Source organism: Pteropus medius, unplaced genomic scaffold, assembly GCF_902729225.1.
Source record: "Pteropus medius unplaced genomic scaffold, Ma_sr-lr_union100, whole genome shotgun sequence".
Lineage (NCBI taxonomy): Eukaryota > Metazoa > Chordata > Mammalia > Chiroptera > Pteropodidae > Pteropus > Pteropus medius.
The window spans coordinates 12338382-12360844 of NW_024349798.1; the positions used below are offsets into that span (position 1 = coordinate 12338382).

Below are 22463 nucleotides of genomic sequence, written 5' to 3' on the forward strand. Positions count from 1 at the left end.
TTTAGGGTGTTCTTCACTAAACATCCAAGTTACCAGATTTGACTGGGAGCTACATAGTCCAAACTTAAATGTCAGTTTCATCTTTATTAAATGACCCACTCGATTTTCCTTTAAGGGAATATGTAATCATCTCCATCTAATTGTCTCTCCTCATCTTAATATTAATGCTAGATCGCTTTCTGATCTTTCCCTTATGCTTGGGCCAGATGCTAAGAAAATCAAAAGTGAGGGTTGAAATCTGGATATTTAGAAGGAGGGGAGTGGAGGAGTTGGGGTAAAGTCACATAAAGAGGAGAAAGTTTCAATATGAGGACATTCTGGCCAACGTTTCTTTATAAATTTCCTATGGTTGATTTTTCCTGTGATAGGCAGGGCTTGCCTCTATTTGAAGATGGGTTTTTCTTCAGCTGATGCTGTTCATGTTCTTTCCAGGCATTCAGTGATATTGCCTAAAAATATTTAGTCTGATAATCAAAAGGGCCTTGCTCTCTTTGATTAACAGGATGTAGATTCAGATGAGATAGTGATTTTCTGCAAATGCTCCTCGGCTTCTGTATAATTACAGTTTGCTTTTGAAGGCACATTTTGTCCTCAAGTGCTATGAACCTACTCTATCTCCCCCACCCCTGCCTGCCAGTGACAAAACCCACCCCTTTTGGGAGTGCAGGGTAAATATGAGCTTCCTTCAGTCCCCAGGATGGGGGAGATGTGAGCGTGAGACTGTTGCAGATATGAGGATGCAACCCGGATCAATGTTTCTCAAGTCCTGTGTGTTAACAGCACACTTTTTTTTTTGAAATAAAATTTTAAGTTGGAATAGTTTTATATTTACAGAAAAGTTTACAAAAAGAGTTCACAGAGTTCTGTATACTCTTCACTCACTTCTCCCTAATGTTAACATCTTATACACTTGTCAAAACTAAGAAAACAACATCAGTACATTATTTTTAGCTAAACTGGAGATAGTGTTTGAATTTTACTAGTTTCTTCAGTCATGTCTTTTTGCTGTTCCAGGATGCCATCCAGAATGCTATGTTATATTTAGAACAGCAAACATGGTAGTAGAGTCTTGATTGCGCAGTGTTGTTTAATGACATGGTAAAGACTAGAAACAATACTAAGTAAATCAGCAGCAATTACAAAGCCTTTATTGTATAAAAAGTGTCTCCCACTGCCTATAAAAACATGCACACAAAATTATTCACCTGGTCAGTGTTGGAGTGGAACCAGTTGCTGTCCTGTCTGTGCTGTCATGTATACTTATGAGACAAAGTACCTTCAGTTTCCCTACAAACATGCGACCTCTCTTTGAAACTGGGTTGCTCTTACACTGTTTATATTATGGCACAATATGAGCAAGTGAGATCTTACCCCAAACTGAGGAGAAATGCTGACTTCATGTTTCAGGACACAGACAGAATCCATCAGAAAGACCAGGTCTCGATTCCAGTCTCACTCACCCTTCCTCCCCCAGGACCGTTCCCAAGGGGATTAACAAGGAACCTGATGAAAAGCAGATCTCTGGTCTAGTTTCTCAAGGTGTTGTACAGCTCATGTCTAGGGCCAGGTGGATTTCCATTCGTTTTTCTACTCATAGTTACCAAGGCACGTGGAAATCCTGTATTTGACTTTTGGGAAGACTGGTAGGGATATTCCCAAATATTTTTAAAAAATTGGAAGGAATTTCCTAATTAGGGCAGGCAAAAGGGTAAATATAGATATATGTGTATAAGAGTAAAAAGCATATAAGACTGTGTAATATTAACAACAACTTAGATAAACAGTATTCTAAACCCCCAACACATTGAATCTTCAAAACCTTATTAGGTTAGTAATATTATTTTCATCATCGTAAGGATGGGAAACTAAGGCTCAGAGAGGTTATGTGGCTTGTCCAAAGTTCAAACAAGCTAAATGATGGGGCTGGGATTTAAACTGAGCAGGTAAGACCTCAAAGTCGGTGTTTTCATTTTTTTTTTTTTCAGGTAAGGCAACCCTTGGTTGACCTCACAGATTGCAAGGACCTTGTCAGCTTACAATCTCTTATTTTTTATTTTTTTATGCCTACAGCACCTGGTCTTCCTAGGTGGTCTCCCATCCAAGTACTAACCAGGTCTGATTCTGCTTAGCTTCCAAGATCAGACGGGATCGGGCCTGTTCAGGGTAGCATGGCCGTAGACCCAAGGTCAGTGTTTTTAACCACTGTATTAGTGACCTCTTCTTGTGGTACAGGTGTTTGCAGAAAGGAGAAGTCTTCTTCCAAGATGGAAGTTGTTAAAGGATATGCTAAGTGAACCAAAAGATCTATCAGCACTCTGGGAAAGAGAGCTGTTTTTAAAATATACTGTAGAGTACTTACGGTCTTGTGCTCGGTTCTCCCTTAGGAGGAACTAACATTTATTGGGCGCTGGCCATGTACCAGGGCATTGTGTGCTAAAGCTTTGAAGGTAATAGCCCATTCCATACCCTCCAACAGCCTGGCTCATTCCTGCCTCAGGGTCTTTGCACTGGCTATGCTTTTTGCCCACAGCACCCTGCTCCCACGCTTCTTCCCATTTACAGCTTAGCCCCGTTGCCACCTCATTGGAGAGGACTTCTTGTCTACCCACTGTTTCCTCTGTCCGCATTGTTTTATTTGTAACTTTTGTGCTCTCTGAAATTGTCCTACTCATTATTTATGCCTCTTCGACTACAAAGTAAACTCCAGGGAAACAAATGCTTGGTATTGTCACAGCTGCACCCCCTACGGCAGGAACTGGCCTGGCTCGTGGCAGCAGCTCCGTCAATTTTTGTCCAGTGAATGAAAAAGCCTGTGGAAGAAGTATCATTATTCCTGCTTTATGAAAGAGATTCATGGAAGTTAAGAAACTCATCTAACATGATGACTGAGCTTTACTTTAAAAATCTCCGGGAAAATACAAAATTATGGGGGACAGTAGATGAAGCAAGATGGGGAAGATATTGCAGCTGGGTGATCAAATACATGGATGTTCATTATTCTGTTCTCTTTCTTTGCGTATATTAGAAAATATCCATACCGAAATTAAAAATTAAAGGACTTGTCTACGATAGCCTAGTTAATAAACAGAGGAGCTGGGATTCAAACCTAGGTCTGCCTGATTCTATAGCCTGGATGCACATAGGTTATCATCTGGTGAATATCCAGGCTCCAGAAGGGCAGGAATCAGGACCACCAGAGGGACTTTGGTAGGTGGAATGAGTAAAGATATAGCATCGCTATCTTTCCTGTCCTTCATGTAGTCCATTTAGTTCAAAAGATCTGGAGAGAGAAGATGGGATGGGTTTCTTCAATGGCCTGGTTTTCCCTGGATCAGTTGTCTGACTCCGGTTCAATCAGCTGGGTGGGGTGGAGAGTATCTCAGGGCTCCCTCTCAGGACTTTAGTGGGGCAGGTTCTCCAAGCAGGCCATGCTTGGTAAGTAGGATGGGGGCAGGGTTGCATTTGTTTTACTCACCCCTGTTTATCTCCAGTGCCTAGAAATTACACTGTATTCAACAGATGTTTGTTGAATGAACAAGTACATGCATGCATGACTGAATCTCTACCCCAAGTTCCAGAAGAAGGCTGGTGGAACCCATTAGCAGATTTCGAGCTTTGAGAGAACTTGGTTAATTCCTACTCATGTGAGACTTTAACCCTCTTCTATAAAGCCTTAGCTACCAACCCTCTTGTTTCTGAAACCAAAATGTTCTTTTCCATAGTTGGGCAGGCTAGCTCTTCCATCTGAAGATCTGTGACTGTAATGATTTTGGCCCATGAATTCGTAAATCATAGGGTTAATTACAGTTAAGGGAGTGGATCCACCCTGGATCAGCTAAACACATTTGTAGGGTCCATGCAGTAGCCTGAATTGACTTTGTATAGTTTTAGATCAAGAGCTCTGGATTTCTCTTGAAGTATTTATTCAGTGTTATAGGTGAGTCCCTGACATGCCAGTGTTGCTCACTAACCATGCTTAATATGTCTTTGAGATAAGGCAGTGAGGGAGTGGGGGATTTGGGCTTGCGAGGCAGGCATAACTGGACTGGGTATCTGCTCTGTCACCCATTAGTTGTGTAATCTTGGAAAAACTAATTTAATTCTCGGAACCTCAGTTTCCCATTCTATAAAGGGAGCAAAATAACATTTCCCTTTTAAGATTGTTGTGAGGATTCGATGAATGAACACATAGAAAGAACTTAGCATAATGCCTGGTAACTCAAGTGTTGGTGGTTACTATTATTATTTGTGTAATGAGTGAATGTCGGTGCTAACGTGGTACGTTCACCAGGGAACAATGATACACATCACCATGAACTGGGTGTGCGGTTGTCTTCAGAGTGAAAATGTTTCCACTCTATGTGCCAGCTGATAACACAATTTGTGTGTGTGATGTGTGCATTTGTTACTACTAATGTTTTTGATGCAAATGAGATCCGAAGAAACTGTCAATTCCTTCCCAAGGAAAGAGCTTTAATGGAGCAGCTGTCCCATTCTTAGCCATTTGTTCCTGTCTTCTGTTTTTCTTTTATTCCCATTTTAAAACACATGAGCTTTTGTTCTGCTAGGAATATTGATTTTAATATTTTATTTACCCTGGCAGAACAGGCCATTAGGAATCTGAATGGCCCCAAACATGTCTTGTATTTTTACACAGAAAACGAGATTGTGTGTATGTGTGTGTGTACACATGCAAGCAACAGTAACAGAGCCCTTAAAAGAAAAAAAAAATCACCCCTTTTTGTAAGTCATCTCCTGGGCTCTTTTCAAAATTTGCTGCTAATGCTGGCCACATGGCATTGCCTAATTAGATTTGTGTTGCCTTTACAAAGTGCTTCCAACCAGCTGTAGGATTATTTGTAAAGAAAGCCTGTGTTCATCACAGTGTCTGGTTTAGTTTTAAAGATGCCAAGTTCTGTCCCTTCCATACTAAGGAAAGCTTATCCTTGGACATGGTTTTTTTTTGGGAGAGCATTTCTATTTATATATTAGGATTAAGTGATGCAACATGCCTACAATGAGATCGACACAGTGTGGATTAAAAAAAGAGTAAGAAATGACACAGAGTGACACTTGTTTTGCACCTAAAATGTGCATGCATTTTACTTCTCACAACAACTCCACGAAATAATCGAAATAAGTATTTGCACCCACATGTTATAGATGAGGAAACTGTGGCTCAGAGAGGTTAAGTAATTTTCCCAAGGCCACAGAGATATTTGGTGAGGAGTTCATGAAACCATGTCTGTCTGGCTTTAAACTTTGTACTCTATTCATGACCTTTCTCATGCCTTTCCCAAGGACCTGCACTGGGTGATGTACCAGCTTATGTCTCTTCTTCTCTTTACTGATTTCTACTAAGAATCACTGTATTAGATTACACTCATCTTTGAAAATAGACCAACTGAGATAAAGTCACTATTTCTGTCCTAGAGGACTCAGATTTTAGATAATTGTTTGCTTTCTTGTCATTAATATTTCCATTTAATCTATCAACATTCAATTGATATTTTGTAAAACTCTGCTATGTGTCAGGCAATGTGCTAGGACTTGGTGGTATTAGGATGAATGAGACAAAAATAGGAAACATGCTCTTGGGCTTATGATGGGTGTGGTCGTGGAAGAACAGACAGGTAATGGCACAGCAGCAGGTTAAGAACAAGTACAGGATGCTTTGAGAGCATGCAGAAGGCTTCCTCAAAACACCTGAGGCCGAAGAAAAGGGAAGATTTTCCCACTGGGACAGATTTTCCTAAGAAATTGACATTTTATTCTGGAAAATAAATACTCTCCAACAACTTTCCAAGAATCTGGGTGAAAGAAAGCAGGAAATTTTTATGTTCCTCCAACTCCCCACCAAAAAAAAAAGGAAAAAAATAAATAATAAAACAACAACAACACAAGCAAAAGGAGAGAGAGGGAGAGAAAGAGAGAGAGAGAGAGAGAGGGAGAGAAAGAGAGAAATCTATGCCCTGACTTTTTCTAATGTTTGATTGAGGGGAGAACTATCAGTTTTAGAATATAGCTCTCTCTTGCAGGTCGGATTAGTTTTACACACATTGTATAAAGGGAGAAGAGGAATTTGTTTGGTTAGGGTGACACTGCTTTTGGTAGGAAAATAAAAATGCTATGTCTGACCTGGGAAAATCAAAACCTCAGGACCAGTTATTGTGGGTTGAATACAGTTTCTTTCTGGAGAACACTTTCAATTTTGTTAGTTTGTCACTCTTCAAGATTATCATGGAGTTTTTTCTTCTTTTAAAAAATAACAGCCAATATAAAATCAAGCAACATAGTTTAATACCATAATACACATATTAAAATAATTTCCAAGAAGGTTTTAGAAAGCCGCCTTAAAAAATTCCAGTAAGAATTCTCCATAAAGTTAATTACAAGTTGAAAGGGAAATCCCATCACATTAGTCTGAGAATGCAATTAATGAAACTAAGTGTAATCATAATCTGAATATTTCATTACATGGAGACTTAAACTCATTAATTTAGGTATTAGGCCTGGAGTTATGCTTGCACAAAGACTGCCACGCTCAAAGCAGAGCTTGTTGTATTTACTCGTGTAAATCCAGCCCTTCTTCCACGGAGATGAACCTGCTACTCAGAGATCTGTCCATGGTCCTGAATCACACCGTGGGTATAGTTATTCAGTTCAAACCACTGGTAAGAAAAGTTTGTCTCATAGAATTTCGGAGCTGGCTCTTGGTTCACCACCTTTTTGCTTTCAGAGATGATTAAATTTTTTTTAAAAATCGAAGGACTTGGGGATCAACACAGTGTACTAACTTTCAGTTTTGCTGAGAAAGGAAATTATGTAAAAAGTAACGACTAAATACTATCGCCGTCATAGCATAAATGGTACAGGCATTTTAACACCAAACATTTTGGTAGGAAAGAGTTCTCAAAATAAAATACAATTCCTAAATGAAATGAAGCTAACTTTGTGAAAAACTCATTCCACCATCCTTTTTGTTTATTTTCATTTTCGCCTCCACTCAGTTGAAAATGAGAACATGGATTTGCATTTTTGGTAATCACTGATCGTTCCTTAAATGGTTTGGTCATTGAATGAATATTTCTTGAGCATCTAATATGTGCTAGGCACTGGGGCTTGGTGCTAGGAATATAGAAGTTGATAATGTGTGTGTGTTTATGTGTGTGTATATAGGAATATAATATGTGTGTGTATGTATGTATGTATGACTTCATAGAGATTATAATCAGCTCATTCTCTGCATTGTCACAAATAATGAAACTGAGGTCCAGGAAAAATGTATGACTTTCTTAAAACTACACGACCATGAAACTTGTCAGGTTGATACTGTTTCAGAAATATTATTGAATATTTAGGACACAGTTACTGATCACAAATACTTGTGGACTGAGCAGTTTTCTGAGATGGACTTAAGGGCGAGAAAGAAGGGATAGACTTCCTAGCTTTTGGTGCAGCACTGCTTTGGTTTGATGCCTCGCCGATTATTCAAAGGAAGCCCTTTGAAATATTTAGATATTCTTGCCATTTTAACAAAATATTGAATTTCCTAAAGCCCATGAATTGGAAGTTGTGCGAGGGAAGTGTGTGGTATTTGACTTCCTTTACTGACTAGTGCCAAGGGATGGAGGAAGTTCCTCATTCTTCAGAGGCATTATTTTACAACATTTAGTGCATATATTCAATGTCAAAGAAGGTCATCATGAAATTCTTTGATAACTGCTGACAAGGATATTGTATAAGCATGATTAAACAGTTTTCCTTATAAAAATTTTTGTTCTGCTCATCAGCTTGGGGATGGCTAGGTTCAGATCCTAGTACTACTTCTTTAAAGCATGTATTATTATTTTAATTACATACATTACATATTATTATTTTAATTATATACATACATATAATTATAAAAATCTCCACATAATATAATACTGAAAATCTTTTGTCATTGAAAATGACTGCTTTATAGCTACAGACATGAACTCCAGTCACATAATTATTAATTCTATGTAAACTAAATATTTTACCTATTTCAATATGAACTAGGTCTGTAACTTTGCTGTTGAAATTTGGAGAGAAAAATCACTTACTGCTAGGGTTGCTAGAAGCATAAGATGTACACCTGAAGCTGTTGGAAGCCATCTTGCCATCATAAGGGAAGAACCTGCCCTGAAATAAAGACATTGCAGAGAAAGGCAGAATGGAAAGGTGCAGAGTGTGAGCTTAGTTCTGATGGTATTGTCTGAGTTCCTGGATCCAGCCATGTCTGAAGCCACGGGCTTTTCAGTGACATAAGGGAATGAATTTCTTTCAAACTTAATCAGTTCGAGTTGGCATTCTGTCACTTGCAATGGACAGAATGCTAATTTCTATAAGCAAAAGCTATCATTTATAAGTTACCCACAGTTTTCAAAGCATATATCTCATTTAAATCTTATAAAAATCACCTGGGACTATAGCCTCTTATCCAAGAATACCCAAATCTATTTAAAAATGTGCTGACTCTTGCGATTTTATTCTTCTAAATTGTGAGCTCTTTGAAGTTTAGGATTGTGCCATTTTTTTGTGTGTGTCTCTCAATTCCCAGGATTTAGACCTGAGTAGGCAATTAATAAATGTATGGTAAATAAACTAATGAATCCCTGCCACTTAACTGGTTGTGATTGGTCTCAGCTAACCTAGCTAGTTTAGTGGAATAACAAGGACTAGAACCTCGGTGTCGAAGCTTCAGGTGTAGTGAGTGCTCTTGCTTCCCTACCTTGCCTTTGGGCGTGGGGCAATTTGGACATGTGGGTCTTCACCTTAACTTCATCACATCAGTCTTTATATCACTTCATTATATCACTTGCTTAAAATCATTCAGTCGAGCTTTCCATTGCTCATTTCCATTGCAATAATAAAAAAATTAAACTCCTCACGTGCCTACAAGGTCCTACATCACCTGCCTGAGCTCCTCTCCTTCTACTCTTCATCTCACTCACTTGACCACAAAGAGTTCTCTTTTCTCTTATTTGAACGTGCCAAGACGGCTTCCATCTTAGGAGCTTGAATTTTGCTCGTCCTTCTGCCTACAATGCCCTTCCCCAGATCTTTGCAACGTATACTGCTTCCCATCATTTAGGTCTTGGCTAAACTGTTATCTCTTTGGGAAAGCCTTCCCTATAGAAAGTAGCCACCCTATATAACGAATCCCACCATCATCCTTCTCTATTAGGTCACCATTTTATTTTCATCATAGCTCATATCGATACCTAAAATCACCTTGTTTACTTGTTTCTTTTATATCTTCCTCACCAAAATGTCAGCTCCATAAGACCAGGGACCTTGTCTGTCTTCTTCAGTGCCTAGCACAGTGCCTGGGGCATAATAGGTGCTCTATAACAATTCGTTGAATGAATGCTGTCAAAATACAATAGTGGACACATTTTCTCAAGTAATTGCTGTTATTACTTTTCCTTTGTCAATTCATTGGGTTTTTATTTCTTGTGGACTAAACTTTCAGTGTTGTTTTCAGATCTTAGCAAATGCCAAATTATGTGCCAAGAGAAGTGGCATACATTTAAAAGATGGCGAATACACATTCCAGCACTACCTGAAAATTGTGAAATGTTACACAGAGTCGATGTTTTCAAAGTCCGGTCCACTAGTTTAATCACAGTTGATTTTTTTTTTCCCCAATAGCATTTTCCCCCATTTCATTTCTTTTGGCTTCTCAGTATCATAGATTGCCTCATAATGTCCCTATCCATTCTGACTCTCAATTTCATTAGCATGAGGAGGGAATTGGGTGTGTTTAATATTTATGAAATGACTGTTGTGTTCATATGGATAATAATAATAAAAAAAACTTAACTCTGGTGATGCAAAGTAACCTTAATAATCCCCTGCTTATGATCACAATATTGATTTTAATGTATTGCCAAGCAGGCTATTAAATCTCCAACAGCTGTGTTCCACATTTAATTATTATATTTAAAAGGAAGTCTTAAAACCTGGAGGGAAGAGGTGGTGACTACAAAGAAAAAAAACCACACAACAGATACACAGATCCATTTCATATCCTATAAATTGGGTGATCATCTAATGACAAGCCCTAAGCCCAGGCTTATCTGTGGTTAAGATCAAGTATTTACCTACCCTCTGACTCTGAACCCCAGAGTGCCCCAAATATGCCATGGGATCTTATCATCCTCATCCTTGGAGCAAAATCAGGTCAAGCTAAGAAAAGCACTTAAGAACAAAAGTTGCAGTCTCTGGATTTTTAATCATGAATGCTCTGAGCATCCCCTGCCTCTCAGGATACTTTTTAGGAAAAGTACGAGAAGAAAATGAGTTATATCATTCTGTGGATAGAAGGGATAGAGGGAGATTTTGTTCTTGGTTATCTTTTCCTGATTTTTTATCTTTATGTCCCATTGCAGTTCCTTCAAGTTCCTGCAAGGTTTCTGTTCATTCCTGCTCATTTTATCAAGCGGTCACCGTATGTGAAACACTCTATGAGGCTTACTTGGGGTAAAAGTAATAACACCAATAGTTAGTATTTATTGAATACATGCTGTGTGCCAGGCGTTTCAAATATATTATCTCATTTAATTCTCTTTACGACCTTGCAAAGTGGGTAGGATTATCTATATATGACATAGCAAATAGGCTTAGGCTATCCATCTGATACCTGGGTTCAAATACAGCATGGCCTGTCTCCAAAGCCTGGGCTCTTTCTTCCACCCAGAGCAGGCACACAGGGCTCCTTTTGGGTGCTGTCACTGGTGACTGCTGGTGGCTGCCTGAAGCGAAGTGTTGAAAGGGATTTTGAGGCCCTATGCAAGCACTCAGTGGGAGTGAGTGCTGAGATTGATTAGCCATGTCTGCTGTGAGAGAGGTTAGAGGAATGTGCCATATATTCATTTACACTCCTGTTTGTTTTCTTAAGTTTTAAAATATTTCAGTTACAGTTGACATACAATATTACATTAGTTTCAGGTATACAACCTAGCGATTAGACATTTATATAACTTATGAAGTGATTACCCTGATAAATTTAGTCCCCATCTGACGCTATACATAGTTATTACAATATTATTGACTATATTCCCTATGCTGTACTTTACATCCCTGTGACTGTTTTAATAACTGGCAATTTGTTCTTCTTAATAATCCTTTCTCCTTTGCCACTCATGCCCCCATCTCCCTCTCTTCTGGCAGCCATCAATTTGTTCTCTGTAACTATGAGTTTGTTTCTGTTTTGTTTGTTCATTTATTTTGTTTTTAAGATCACATATAAGTGAAATCATGTATTTGTATTTCTCTGTCTGACTTATTTCACTTGGCACAGTACCCTCTAGGTCCATCCATGTTGTTGCAGGTGGCAAGATTTCATTCTTTTTTATGGCTGAGTAAAATTCCATTGTATATATGTACCACCTCTTCTTTATCCATTTGTCTATTGATAGACATTTAGGTTGCTTCTATATCTTGGCTACTGTAAATAATGCTGCAAGGAACATAGGGGTTTACATCCTCATTTAGCTGCCTATATGATAAGAGCCCCTCAAAAGTCTTATGATTTTATAAATTAGGGAAGATAAATGTAACAGAAATTCAGGGAATGTAAACCAAATTGATAGATTGGAGAGGCCTCAAGTACGTAGTACCTAGCATATGGTGTTTGCATGTATAGTAGGTAATTAGCATATCTTTGTTTAATGAATAAATGAATACATGAATGGATAGTTTGAGGCATATGATAACCTGTTGTTCTCCTTGGTTCTCTAAGCTATTTATGTGTATCAAGTTAGACCAGAACTGCATTTCTTTGTTTCCTATAGAAATGCCTATCCAGAACTGTATTTTAATAGTATATCCTTGATTATAAAAAAAAATATATGGTTGATATAACAAAGGACAACATAAAGAATGCATATGTATTTCTGTTGATCTGCTGTTGAAAATGGGACACATCACGTTCAATATCCTTTATACAGAAAATGACTTCTGTATTACATGTATATTTAATAAATCTTATTCTTGAATTATCTAGTTAGGCACTGTGTTAGTGGAGCAAAAAATAAGCCAGGCCTCTGACCTCTAGAGTCTACATTTGAGTGGAGGAAGACTGTTCACATATCCAATAGATAAAAGTTTAAAATTTAAGAGTTAATACCTGTGATAAGTATGGCAGGAAACAAGTAAGGGCATGGGATAAAGAATAACAAGGCCGTCATCACTGAGGAAGTGACAATTAAGGTGAGACCCAAGGATGAGTGAGAAGGAACCATTCACATGAAGAGTTAGGGAAAGTGGCATTCTAGGCAGAAAAACAATGTGCAAAGGCCCCAAGGCAGAAAAATACTTCATTATGTTTGTGGAAATAAACGAAGCTCAATGGGGCTAGGGACTGGTGAGGGAGAGATAAAGGTTGTATAAATAAATGGAGAAATGCTATTCAGAAATAGGAACAAAGTGAGATACTAATTATAGACTATAGCTATATTTTCTGAGCACTTACTATGTGCTAGGTACTATGTTAAGTGCTTTACATTGTGTCTCAGTGGTCCCTCTAACAGTGCTTCTCTTTGGGTATTCTAATGAACACTAGTCTTTTGAGATGTTCTGTAAGATTTGAGTTCCTTGGCCAAAAATATTTGAGAATATCTACATGCCCTCTCCACCTTTTGGAGATTTTCAATACATATTAGTAAATTAAAGACTGAGAGTAAATGCAATAAATCCATTCATTGACAGTGGTGTTCACTTCAGTGTTTTTCAAACCAATGAACTACCTATGTAACATCCTTTTGTGTAACGATTATTGATATACCAAGGAAATAATATTCTGGAGAGCTGACTTTGAAGAATGCTGCTGGATTAATGGCTCTACTTATCATCTTCTTTGGTGGCAAACTCATTAAGTCCCAAGGCAATCCATTCTGCTTTCAGGCAGACCTCATTGATAGGGCACTTGCTTTATGCCTGTTCCAAAGTTATCGGCCAAGCCCCTTAGAACAGCCTAACAAAGGAAGTGGAGACCAAAGCTATTAATGCTTTTCTTTCCTCCCCTCTTTGCACCCTAGTCCCTGTTATCCTTCAAGGCTCGGGGTAAATAGACCATATCAGGGTGTTTTAGGTACAAGCAACAGAAATCAGTGCTGTGTGACTTATGCAAAAAGGGAACTCTTTTGGAGAATATGAGTTGGTTCATAGAACTGGTAGAACATCTGCAGGACAAAGCTTGGGATGGTAGGAACCAGTGCATCTCTAATCGGGGCTGGTGGCAGGAGCTAATCCATGGTCTCATAAAAGTGCCCCCTGCTGATATGAATCATTGTAACCATTTTTCTCTCTTTGTGCCCACTGCACTGAAGTTTAAGGGACTAGGGTAGAGTCGGATGGACTCACATTGAGTCACATGTGACTCTGGGCTAAGAAGGGCAGGTACCTTGATTGACAGTCTCACCAAGACTGCATAGAGTGAGGAAGAGAGAAGTCTTCAAGACGAGATCGAGATGCTGGTTGGAAGTAGTAGGGAATGGCTGCTGAGTATTCAAAAAGAGAAGCAAACAAATCTCAATGGTCCAGACAAATCCTGTCTATTGCCCGATCTCTATTCCGGGTGCTCTGCCATCTGTCCAAGTCCCTCCCAGACCACTCAGTTCTGTCAACATCTGGATGCAGCCTGGCCCATTCTCCCTGCATGGTTTCCCCTCCCTGTGGCTTAGCTCCTGTGGTGCTCTTCACCTGTGGCAGTGTGTTGGTCTTGTGTCTCTAACCGGGCCTAATAATGAAACCTCTAGAATGTCACCAGCAAAAACAAGTGACCACGGGGAGATCGTTCGTGGGGGAGGGAAGTCAAGGAATTAAAAGAGAGGCACGAGGTCCGGGCTGCCTCGAGGGGAGGGTGGTGTGGTTGGGAAGGAAAAATAGGTGAGCGGAAACGTCTGGACATGAACACTCGCAGAAGCCTGCTCAGGTGGTGGGACTAGTCTTGCTGAGACAGAAGGGTTTTCTCTGGGAGTGGGGAGTGATGAAGCTGACCGAAGGCTGAAAGGCCTTGGAGTCCAGGTTAAGGAATTTAGAGCCGAGCCTCTGTGAACAGATATACTGCCTTCCATCCCTTCTCTTGACTAACAGGTGTCTTGCTGGGATGTTGGGATGAGGGACCAGAAAGGCCTTTGAAACAATTTGGGGAAGCTCTCCAGCAATCTCAAAACACAGCTGCTACTACCTTAACCATGAAGTCCTTGTTCCAATCCTTCACCAGAGCATTTTGAGGGTTGCTAGGAAACTGGGGATGCTTGAGCAGTTGGGATCTGATTATAATAATCTTCTAAGTCTCCGTGGTTGGAGGAGGAGCCAGGTCAGTCCAATGCCATATTCTCTTGCCTTACTGTGGAGTATACAGTGAGGCATAAGTGCCCTTGGGGTATGTGAATTCAATGCTGCGATCTCAGGTCATGGATGGGGAGAAGTGGATGGGAGAGGGGGAGTGAGCGAGAGAGCAACTTAAATAATGTAAGTATTTCTGTTCACCATTCCACACAATGAGCATATGCTGAAAGTGAGATGGGAGACATGACTCTGCTTTTGCCTCAGACAGACTCACTTCCCACGAGCTTCTCCCGAGTGTGATTCTAGCATTTAAAGATATGCATTTTTCAGATAACTTGGCCCCTCAACACAAGCCAGTTACTTCATCTGGTGTTCAACCAGGGAAACAGCCATGATGGGTAATTTTGGATGCATGTGATTTTAGCCACTGCCTCTGGCCTCAGCTCCTTGCACGAGACAGGACTGCAATGTAAAATCCCTACTTGGTGCCCATGGATAATGCCATTTAACTGCCTGTTTTCTGACTTGCCCACCCCTTGGCACCGTGTGGGCTGGGCGGGGGCAGTGAGGCTGATTTATTTGTTCTTTACCCCAATGACATTACTTCTGAGGTCACAGTTATAACCTGGAGCAGAAAATACCCCCAGGTACCCTTCTACAATTAGGTGGCCCTCTCACGAACCGCTGCCCCACCCCTGGGTTGTGCAAGCTCACCACTGCTGTAGCATTGTATATTTATTATTTAATTTTAATTTTTTATGTTTTAGGTGTTTGTGGAGCTGGAGGTTCTCTAAGAAGGACAGCTTACCTAGGCTTCTGGACAGTGTCTTTTGCCATTTACATATAGTACACCTTTTTTTTTTTTTTCATATGGATTTATCTATTTGGACAAGTCAATATGTATGTGGTAGGAAAAAAAATCAAGCCATGCAAAAGGGTGTAAACAGTGGGTGACCTCTATGCTCTAGCCCTCTGTTTTCCTCCTCAAATGCAACCGCCGTAAAAAGTTTATTGTATGTTCTCCAAGGGATGGCCAGTCTGTATTTATTAACATTTATAAATACTTTTCCACCTTTCTAATTTTATTTAATAGTAGATTATTATTCGTCTATTCAGGCTGCCACAACTACATTCCACAGGCTGAGTGGCCTAAACAACAGATTTATTTTCTCGCAGTTCTGGAAGCTGGGAAGTCCAAGATCAAGGTGCTGTTTGATTTGGTTCCGAGTGAGAACTCTCATTTCGGCTTGCAGACAGCCACCTTCTCATCGTGGCAGAGAGAGCCAGGTCTGGTGTCTCTTCCTCTTCTTAAAAGGGCACCTATGTTCGCTGAGGCATTATTTACAATAGCCAAGACATGGAAACAACCTAAGTGTCCACCGTCAGATGATTGGATAAAGAAGATGTGATACGTACTGACAATGGAATACTACTCAGCCATGCAAAAGACGATGTCTTGCCATTTGCTACAACAAGGACGGATCTTGAGAGTATTATGCTATGTGGAATAAGCCAGACAAAAAAGGACGAAAACTGTATGATTTCACTCATATGTGGAATATAACCCAAAATGTGACAAATTATCAAAACAAACAAAAACAAACTCCTAGGTCCAGACAACAGAAAGATGGTTACCAGAGGGAAAGAGGGTGGAGGAGAGGTAGGCAAAGTGGGTAAAGGGGGCTAAATAACATGGTTACAAAAGAAAACTAGATTCCTAGATTCTTGGTGGTGAGCACACAATAGAGTACACAGAGGTCAAATTGTAATCTTGTACACCTGAAAATTATATAATATTATTAGCCAGTGTTACCCCAATAAATTTAATTTTAAAAAGGGTGCTAGCCCTATCAATTAGGGCTCCATTCTTAACCTTAGGGCCTCATTTAACCTTTATCACCTCCTCCCAAGCCTTATCTCCAAATGCAGTCACCTTGGGGTTAAGGCTTTCACATGTGAATTTGGGAGGGACAAAAACATTCAGTCCATAACAGTGGCTATTAGAGATTGTTCCCTGTTGGTATAGTTAGACAGAGATCCATCTTTTGCTCATCCTAGAGGCTGTGAATGGAGCCTGGAGGATTGGTAGCAGATGCGATCTTAGAAGATGAGAAGTAGAGGACACAGCAGGGTGGAAGAGATCTAACCATTGTGCCCTGCAGGAGCATCCAGAGATCTCAGCAGCTGGGCGCCATTCTGTCCTGGATGAAGTGACGTCACTCTTGTAGTGTAGATAGTGATCCTTAATGATGTCATAGCTCCCCTCAGAGGTTAGTGAGAGGGGGACCATCAGAGTCAGGTGTTGGAGCCCCTCTCAGCAAGCCTGTCCCAATATGAATATTTTGGGGTGAGTCAGGTCTTAGTCTTCCAGGAATTCTCCTGGGGTGATCAAGACCATAGTGAGGCTATCAACATCCTCCTGCAGCTCTCTCCTGAAACGCGCTTCTCCTTCCTCACTCGACAAATCTTACACTTCCCGTGAACATCAAGGCCAAGTTCAGCTCCTTTTAATTAACTTGTCCTTTTCCTCAACTCTGTGGCTCTTACTCAGTGCCTTGCTCATGCCTCATCTCTCCAAGTCAGCTTCCATTTATCGATTCCCAGGCACTAAATCTCATTCTGCCTTTTGGTTTAGACTGCTTTGTTGCCGTTGATTTTGATCCTTGTGGTTTAATTTAACTTTTGTAGAAGTATCTGTTTTTTTTTTCTTCCTTAAACTAGAAACCAAAATCTCTTTGAGAGCAATAAACAAACATTTCAAAGTGTTCCCCATCATGTCTAGTGTGTACCGTGCTCTCAATAAGCACTGGGGTGACATTCACTGAATTAATACATTCAGATGATGTTCTGGGGGGAGGATTCAAGAGCAAGTGCTATAAGGAAGTAGTTTCTTTTGAATGTCCCCGATTTTTCCATAATTCCCTCACCACCACCAAGAGGTTTGTCGTTGGTGGAATCCACATCTTGTATTGGTCTTTTCATTAGACTTTGGATGAGATCCTATGATCAGTTCAGAACTATCATTTCGTGAGCATCTACCACAGCTCTCACTGACTATTAAAATCAGTCTCATGGGAAACGGAGACTCACGGAGTTTGTCAACTTGCCCAAATGGCTGTATTGGCATTTGAATTCCTACATCTGTCTGGCTTGTGTTTCTCCCACTTCGTCAAGTTTTCTAGACCTTGCCCCTCCTTCTCTGCCTCTACCTGCCCTTATTGTGATAGGTGCTTGTTGGTGTAAATTCCCATTGCTGAGCCACATTCTCTTAGGGCGGAAATGCAGAGAAAGCCAGTCTCGGGTTTAGATTGGCATATTGGGATATATGTCCATTTAACAGCCTTACTCTCCTTCCATGTAATTCTGATGTAGATGGTCCTAGAGCTATATTTTGAGAAATACTGCTATAAGGTTTCTAATTATCCAGCCAACTAATTCTTATTCTGGTGTAGATGGTAGATAATTACAGATCGACTCCTTCCATGTATCATATTTTAATGCTGTGACTGACATGGGCCCTGATGAGAAGGACAACATTTTTGGTAGGAACTCTGGGGATAAGGGGTTCCTCTGCTCACTTGTGGTTTCATGATGTCTACTTTCCAGGATCTGAGGCCTTTAAACCTAGGTGCACATTCATGGATTCTACCTCTTCCTAATGGTTTGACTTTAGGCAAAGTATGTAACCTCTTGTCTCCTAGGAAATGGTAGTGTTACGTTCCTTGGGTCATTATGAAGAGGAAATGAAATAATGCATCTAAAACTCTTGGCAGAGTTCCAAGGGTAGTGAAAACAAGCAAGCGAACTAATCGATCAAACCCATCTTCCCTAGTGTCACAGTTATTAATACTTTGCTACAGACCTGCCTTTGTCCATGGTGCTGGAGTGAGACATCTGGTTAGAATATGCCTCATCAAAGCATTACCGCTCCAAGACAAGTTTGGGGGTACAGTGGCATTTTTTTTTTGCTTTGTAAGGACATGGAGCCTGGAAAAATCTGTTACTTGGGCTGGAGCCATATGAGATCCTCAGTGCAGTGACAGCCTGATGGTAACGTGAGATCCCAAGAGCTTGAATTAATCATGGATACAGAAGGGGAGGAATAGGGAAGCTCTTGAGGACAGCCCCCGACATCTGCAGCCACCTCAGTGCAATCCTTCTCAAGGATAAAGGGCAGGAGCTTCTAATTCTTTTATACTTTCCTACTTGGTAGAAATCTTCAGAAGTCGGTACAAATGAGCTTATTTCTGAGAAAAAAAGGGCATAAACGGCTGAGTACTAGTAATAGTTAAAGCGTTTTGGAACCAGTTCCAGGAATGTTCATGTGCATACTCAGAACACATGGTCTCTTTCCCGATGCTACAGAATCAACCTGACCAGCCATGTAAGTTTGATCCATCAGCATCCACAACAGGGTCTGTCAATAACAACTTTATAAGTCTCATTGTTGCATTTGCTGAAGGGTGTCAGTCAATGAGGGTATCATCCTCTGTATCTCAGTATTTCCTTTTACAAAGCCCATTGCTCTCTGAGAAGCCAGAGTTAGGAAAAAGCTTTGTTTTTCCTAAGGATGTTCAATGTTCTCATTGCACATATAATGAGAGCCATATAACTGACCAGCTTTGCCTTTTTACTTTGTCTACCCAGAATCACACAGCCAATTTCAAACCTGCTTTGACAATCATCTCCTGCTTTTGGATTTCTATTTCACTCTCATCTTGGTGTATACCTAGTACTATGTCAGGACCTTTTACAATGAAATGACAAAAACCTAACAAAAAGAGGAATTTAGTGGGTCGTATCACTGGCCTTCAGACACAGCTAGGTCTTAACAGACGTTCTCGGGATTCTGATTATCACTCCATCTTTAGATATTGTGTGCTTCTCTTGGCTTAATTTTCAGACACTGTCTTTCCCTGGGGTGGCAATATGGCTACCGGCAGCTCTAATCCAGCATTGTCCTTAGCTGTCCAGACTCCAGAGGGGTAGAGCGCTATTTCCCTACAACTTTGGAAGAAACCTTGGAGAGGTTGGTGTTTGGTTTGATAGGTCACATGACCACCCCTGGACCAATCATTTTGATCAAGGGAAGTGGTGTTCTGATTGGTCAGCCTGGGATCATATGTCCACTATTGGATGTGGGTGGACTCAACTCCAAATCTCATAAACTGGACAGGATCACTATGGAACAGGGAGTGTGTGTGTGTGTGTGTGTGTGTGTGTGTATACATGGCAGATTGGAGGGGGAGTTCTTCAGAGAAGAGATACCAAACAACCACCACCACAAAAAAACCTTACACACCCCTTATTCAAATTTACATTGTTCCTGTTTCTGAGGTAGGATTGTTTATTTATATTTTACTTCACTGCCTCAAACCCTTTGTGAAATGAGGTGGAATAAATAAATGATAAGTTGTATAAACTGACTGAATAGACACATCAGTGCATCACTCTTTACAAAAAGAGGGCGGGATTGATTCACAGTAGCAGCCAACTCAGCACCAGGTTGAGCTCTAGAATGTACTCGAGGTAGAAGACTTGCCTCTGGTTGCCCGCGGTATATGGCCAAGGTCTTCATTCTGTCCTGGGCGTGCTCCTTAAAAAAAAAAAAATGACCCTACCTTCATCTGTAGATGTTGATGATTGGCTTAAATAAGTACTTTACAGATTGACCGCATAAGCTCAAAGGCAGACCCTAGCTCGGGGTTCACATTTTGAAATTCTTGATTTACGTGTTTTTCGTCATTCCGTCTTCTCCTTCTTTTATTACAGGGTTTCTCAGCCTTGACACTTTTGACATCTTGGGCCACATAATTCTTTGCTGGGGGTGGGGGAGCTGTTCTGTGCCTAGTAGAATGTTTAGCATCCATGGCCTCTATCTTCACATACCAGTGGCATATCACCCCCCGCCCAGTTGCAACAACCAAAAATGTCTCCAAAGATTGCCTAATGTCCCTTGGGGGTGGTGGGGCAAAATGAGTTGGCTGCTACTGTGAATCAATCCCGCCCTCTTTTTGTAAAGAGTGATGCACTTGAAAACCACAGTTCTATTAGAATGTGGCTTCCGGGAGAATAGAGACCTTGTATGAGTTGATCCTTATTGAATTCCTCTACCTAGACCTTAGCAGATGCTCAATAAATCTTTGTCGACTAAATGAACTGGCACACTTCGAACTTACTTGGAGGTGCTCCTGGATTCTAAGCAGCCAGATCTCTTCTTGTTGAGAGAACTGAAAGAAATAATTTTTGCGAAGTCTTAACATTCTTTCAGGTACGTGACAAGCACTCAATAAATGTTAGCTCTTGGCATTGCTATTATCATGATTATTTTCTTCCTGGAATCGTGCTAAGATTACAGCCATGTGGTTATTTTATACTAAAAATTATTGCTGTGTCCCGAACCACTCTACAGAGAGGGACTGGACTGAAATAGCTAGAGAATGGAGAGCGGCAAAAAGCACAGAGAAGCCCACGGACTTTGGGGGCTAGTCCTCTGTGCAATGGCTTGGCCATGGACTTTTCTTAGAGTCAGAGTGCTCAAGCTAGAAGGCAGTTGTGGAACGTAAGTGTTTTCTTATGCAAAAATAGTACTGTGCCTTTCATGGCTAGCTATAGACGTTTGGAAATGTGTAGGAACTTTTTCTGCGTCAATGTGCCTGGGGAGGTACTTTGGTTTGAATTCCCTAAAAGACAAGGATTTCAGGGCAAGTTATGTTTTTGGGAAGTGATCCCAGAAAACAATGTTAGATGAATGTAAGAAAGATAGGGACACCAGTAAAGGGTGGTTTATCAGGCCACTTAACCACTGGGGCAATTGGAGCTCAGTCCTGCTGGGGACTTGGAGAGAGAGTAGAACAGATCTCAGAATCATTGCAACTGAGGGACAAAGGAGCTGGGGAATTGAACCATCAAATCCTCCTTCAGCAGTGGTTGAGAGGGCTGCTTGCAGAGACCTTCATGCTCTGGTACTTCTCTTTGCCTTGTGTGGGGACCAAGTGTGTTTTCTAGCCAGAGCACGTTATCAGGCAGAGAGCTGCAGATGTTTGCAGCTGGCAGCGCTGAGTGTGGAGGTGCACGCTGAAGGGATGCTGGTAGAGCACTCGCAGTGTCTGCTATGTGGCATTTGGTGGACAGGGTCCGTTGGCCTAAACATCCTCCAGCACAGAAGCAAGACCCTCACAAGGAAGCATTATTTTACCCTGAGTGCCAGTAGACACCTCTTTGAGAATATGATAAATGAAAATGACTATTTCTTTTCTCCTTTGGGTTTCTGGAAGAGAGAACCCTTTTTGGTTATTTCATTTTATTTATAAAAACAGTGAGTTATTTTTTTTCCAGCTATAAATGTAATAGGTACTCCTTATAGAAAATGTGAAAGGTACGAGAAAAAACAATCCTGAAAGGCACACAGTTTGGTTCGTTTCCTTTTTATTCTATCCAGAGGCAGTAGAAATAGTGGTTCTAAAAACAGAGTTGAAAGTCAGATAGTCCTGAATTCAAATCAGATTCCACCACTTACTAGTTATGTGGCCTTGAACAAGTGAGTTAACCTCTCTGAGCCGCGGTTTCCCCAAGTGAAAAATGGGAAGAATGAGATCTTACATGGTGGTTTTGACAATGTGTGTAGTGTACTTGACTTATAGTAAGCACTCATCAATCAAAAAGGGGATATATAAATCTATCTCTTTTTAAAAATGAGAATAATATTATTAGGCTGTTATTGGAACACAGCCATGTTCATGCGTTCACATAGCATTGATGGCATTTTGTGCTATAATGGCAGAGGTGGGTAGTTGTGACAGAGACTGCATGGCCTTCAAAGCCTAAAATATTTACTACTCTCAGCAACTGGTCTAGGGGGTCAGAGAAGAGAGAGGAGTTCGGAGTAATCTGGGGTGGCCCCATGGTAGAGGTCACTTTTCTCTGGGACTTAAAGGGAGGGCAAGGTTTGGGCGAGTGGTAAGGAATCAGGAAGACCTTCAAGGACTAGCAGGTGTTAAGGTGGGTACAGAGGAAGCAAAGACACCTGGAGAAAGGTGGAAGATGGTATCAAGGAGACATGAGATGGTGACGAAAGTTCTCTCCAAACCCCACATGAATATCTGGGACAGTAGCTTGTTTTAGTGAAGAAATCCACTTAA

The 22463-nt window shown here is 40.7% G+C and overlaps 1 protein-coding gene and 1 pseudogene across 2 annotated transcripts in view; one reads left to right on the top strand and one right to left on the bottom strand.

Moving 5' to 3' along the window:
* The window catches only part of SHISA9 (shisa family member 9), a 257334-nt gene that overhangs the window by 13974 nt on the left and 220897 nt on the right, over window positions 1–22463 (top strand). The gene's annotated exons all lie outside the window — the stretch shown is intronic.
* On the bottom strand, window positions 2062–2180 carry LOC120620742 (uncharacterized; annotated as a pseudogene).